The sequence below is a fragment of the Dermacentor silvarum genome, chromosome 10 (assembly GCF_013339745.2).
Source record: "Dermacentor silvarum isolate Dsil-2018 chromosome 10, BIME_Dsil_1.4, whole genome shotgun sequence".
Classification (NCBI taxonomy): Eukaryota; Metazoa; Arthropoda; class Arachnida; order Ixodida; family Ixodidae; genus Dermacentor; species Dermacentor silvarum.
In genome coordinates, this window is record NC_051163.1 from 110,950,880 (window position 1) to 110,954,697 (window position 3,818).

Consider the following 3,818-nt stretch of genomic DNA (forward strand, 5'->3'; position numbering starts at 1 on the left):
GAAATTCAACAAGAGGGGACACTCCCATAGGGCCCAGCGGCCGAATTGACTGCAGCGTGCCAAGCGGTCGGTGTCGATCACTTACATCACTTCCGGTTTCGGTTTTGGGCGCGCGTATTTTGAACGCAAGCTAGCACGCCGGCTGCGCCCCCCCCCCCCTTTTTCTCTCTCCTTTTTTTTTTTTTTTGGTCTTCGTGCAGAATCGGTTTATTTAGTAAAAATGATTGCGAACGATCTCGTAAAGTCTCATCGAATCTGTGCCACGTGCAATTTCACAAAGTAGACGCAAGACCTTTTGTGCAATGAGGAAATATTTATTTTGCTTTATATAAAAGCTCGTTCCGCGCTTTTTGTGCGTTCATCCAACGTTGTGACACCAGCAGGTAAGGCAGTAGTTCCTGTATGAAGCTCCACCGGACGGCACCAGCTGAAAAAAAGTAAATTACAAGCATGTTACATTTGCAAGCACGTAACAGCATGTTACAAGCATGAGTCATTTTGGTATTTAGACATAGGAATACTGCGAGGCGAAACTTGCGAAAGCGGTGAATGGGCGGCATTACAAACAAAAGCAATTCGCTTTTACATACATGGCGTAGAAAATACCCGACTCATCCCAAACATATATGAAAACATCTGATTTCCAAGCGTTCCCCCATTTCCGGGCATTATTTCCTGCACTTAGGCAGCACAAATACACGAGCGACTTCGCGTTTCCAAACCTTGGCCTCGGGCGACGCGACGGTACGCGACATACACAGAGACGGACGCAACAGGCACTCAAGACAAATGCAGTGGGTGCAATGCCTTTTTTCAGTCCTTTAGAAGACGTAATTTTCGAATTACAAGTTTCTGATATGTTCGTCGTTCGCGCGTTCTGCCGGCGCCAGCAGCACACCCCATGTTATCACTCTTGGCAATCGCCCATCGCGTTTTCAACAGGCGTGAGTACCGAAAGAAGGTATATGTTGTTGCGGAGCCACAAAAAACGTCACAGACTTGTCCCTGTAAGATTCATTACACGCCAAACTAACTTTATCACCACGGCCGAGCTGCTTATCGCTAACTGCGTCACAGCGCGCTGTGCGGCCAGCGTGCCTCAAAAGTACCCCAAAAAGTAACGAAATTACTTTTCAGTAATGTCTGGCGTCAGAGAAAGCGGCACAAACTTCTAGCAAGATGCACTAGACTACACACCACGGCTGAGTTCTCGCTAACTGCGACACGGCGCCCTGTGCGGCCAGTGTGGCTCAAAAACCGAAATAAGTTACAATAGTCCCCTAGGAAGCGTCGGAAACATGTCTCAGCACGATTCATTTACTCAAATTAACTGCGCCAGGATGGCCGAGCTGTTTTTCGCTAACTGCGTCTTAAGTCTCGGTCCCGTGCCGTAAGCCTAATTGCGTCGTAGACTGTGAAACAAGATTTCTCACCTTGCCGTAGTCCAATAGTGCAGTGGTGTCTTGTCCCAGTGCAGAAGGAACGCAAGAATACGCCGAGAGCCCAATAAACCAGGTTACATTTAAAAAAGAAAAAAAGAATGAGACAGACGGGTCGCCGCGCGCGAGCGCTCAAACGCGCGCGCAGCCATCCTCGCTGGCTTCGGGGGAGTGTCTGGCGGATGACGCATGTATCTGGCGCGTCATTGACCTGTGGCTAGGTAAGGCAAGGAAAATAAGTCGCAAAGCTTAAGTTCATTTATACGCAAAACGTTTTAGTTTTCGCGGCAAAGAATTAAAAAAATAAATCAATGCCTGTTAACTTAAGTTCTTTCTTTTTTTTTGATGCTCGCGGCAGCTAACGTTCGGTGTCAAAAGTATAGCGTGACGTATGGTGACGTGTTTCCTGTTGCCAGTTTTTGCCGAGTGTCCCCTCTTGTTGAATTTCTTTCTCTATGCTAGAACTTTCTGGAAGACACGCGGGCATCAGGGATTAATCTGGAACCTTCGATGACTCAGGTATAAAAGCCGACGCGTCGCGCCGCTGATCAGATTTCGACGACCGCCGACTGTGTTCGCCGCTTTCGTTGTGCTTCGAGTGTAGCTTGCTTTTGTGGGCACAGGTTCGCCCAATTAACAACCAGTTTCGTCATACACAGTTTTACTACTGTTTACTTCAGCGTCACTACTATGTGACATTTGGTGGAGGTGCTAGTGCGTTCATGCAGCGAACGCCCCCGAAAAGCCGTGATCCAAGCCCGAAACCGGAGGACAGCGCCAACGTCGCCAAGGACCAGCGAGCTAGCCGTAGGCAGCAAGGACTTCTGCCGGAGTACGGACTTCTTCCCGAGAAGACCACAGCGACCAAGAGGACAAAAGTGATGACCTCGGCAGCAGCTACCATGACAGCCCCTGCGCCAACATCTGCAATCGTGATGCAACAACCCAGGAAGCCGCCGACTTTCCGCGGATCGCCATGTGAAGACCCCGAAAGCTGGCTGGAGGCATACGACCGGGTCGCTACGTTCAACAAGTGGGACTGCGACGACAAGCTGCGCCATGTTTACTTCTCGCTTGAAGACGGCGCCAGAACCTGGTTCGAGAATAGGGAGCGTGCACTAACAACCTGGGACCTGTTCCGAGCCGCATTCCTGGACACCTTCACGAGCGTCGTCCGTAAAGAAAGAGCTGCAGCCTTGTTGGAAAACCGTGTACAGCTCCCGAATGAGAGCATCGGTATGTACACTGAAGAAATGACTCGATTATTCCGGCACGCCGACCCCGCTATGCCAGAAGACAAGAAAGTTCGCTTGCTCATGCGGGGAGTTAAGCAGGAGCTATTCGCCGGACTGGTGCGGAATCCACCAACGACAGTCCAAGACTTTCTCACGGAGGCTACGACGATCGAGAAATCACTGGACATGCGCAACCGGCAATACAATCGCCGTTCGACGCCACAGTACGCCGAAGTCCAGGGACTCTCCCACGACCTACGAGACACCATCAGGGCGATAGTACGCGAAGAGCTGCAGAAGTTGCTACCGTCGTCGCAACCTCAAGTTGCTTCCATCGCCGATATCGTGTGGGAGAAAATCCAGCAATCGTTAGGACTTCCCGAATCGCCGCAACCAGAGCCGGAAGCGATGACCTACGCCGCCGTCGCCCGTCGTCAAGGCCCCCCTCCGCGCTCGCGCCAGGGCCCCGTAACGCCGCAGTTCCGTCGTCCACTGCCGCCGCCGCCAGCACGCCAGCCAGTCGCCCAGCGCAGTTACCAAAGGAAGACGGACATTTTGCGCGCCCCCGACCACCGCCCGCTCTGCTATCACTGCGGTGAAGCCGGCCATGTCTACCGCCGATGCCCATACCGCGAGATTGGCCTACGAGGGTTCGCCGTCAACGCGCCGCGTCCAGTGCGGGGTGAACGACCGCGCGACATCGCCGACTAGCTCGCCGGAGCCCAGTGGCAACCCCGACGACCCTCACGCTCGCCGTCACCAGGCCGCTACATCTCACCGCATCGCCGTCAGTGCACCGGTCCCACCCAGGGCCGATCTTCCAGCCCTTACCCGGGAAACTAAAGGCAGCAACCGATGGAGGTGCGGTTGCTGTACGACGCAATACCGAAGATCCTCCGCCGCCGCCGACGACGACGACGATTCGCGAATCACGACGAGATATCAGCACGCCGCCTAGCAACAGCCTTGACAGCACTTCGCCGCCGCAAGAAGACCGGCCGACGCGACGTAGCAGCAGCGGAGCAAGCCGACGCAGCCGTGATCCGACGCCACGACTTAACCGTAATGCTAGACGACGGTCTACCGACTTAGACGTGCTCATCGATGGGCATAACGTCACCGCTCTCGTCGACACTGGCACCGA

At 53.6% G+C, this 3,818-nt stretch overlaps 1 long non-coding RNA gene across 1 annotated transcript; it reads right to left on the minus strand.

Annotated features, from left to right (window-relative positions):
- Positions 1 to 293: 293 nt before the first annotated feature.
- Positions 294 to 1,897, minus strand: LOC125940594 (uncharacterized). The gene is made up of 2 exons (XR_007463777.1): positions 1,434 to 1,897; positions 294 to 427 (listed from the first exon to the last, which is right to left on the minus strand). It is a non-coding gene; the product is annotated as an uncharacterized LOC125940594 (long non-coding RNA).
- Between the last annotated feature and the right edge of the window lie 1,921 nt (positions 1,898 to 3,818).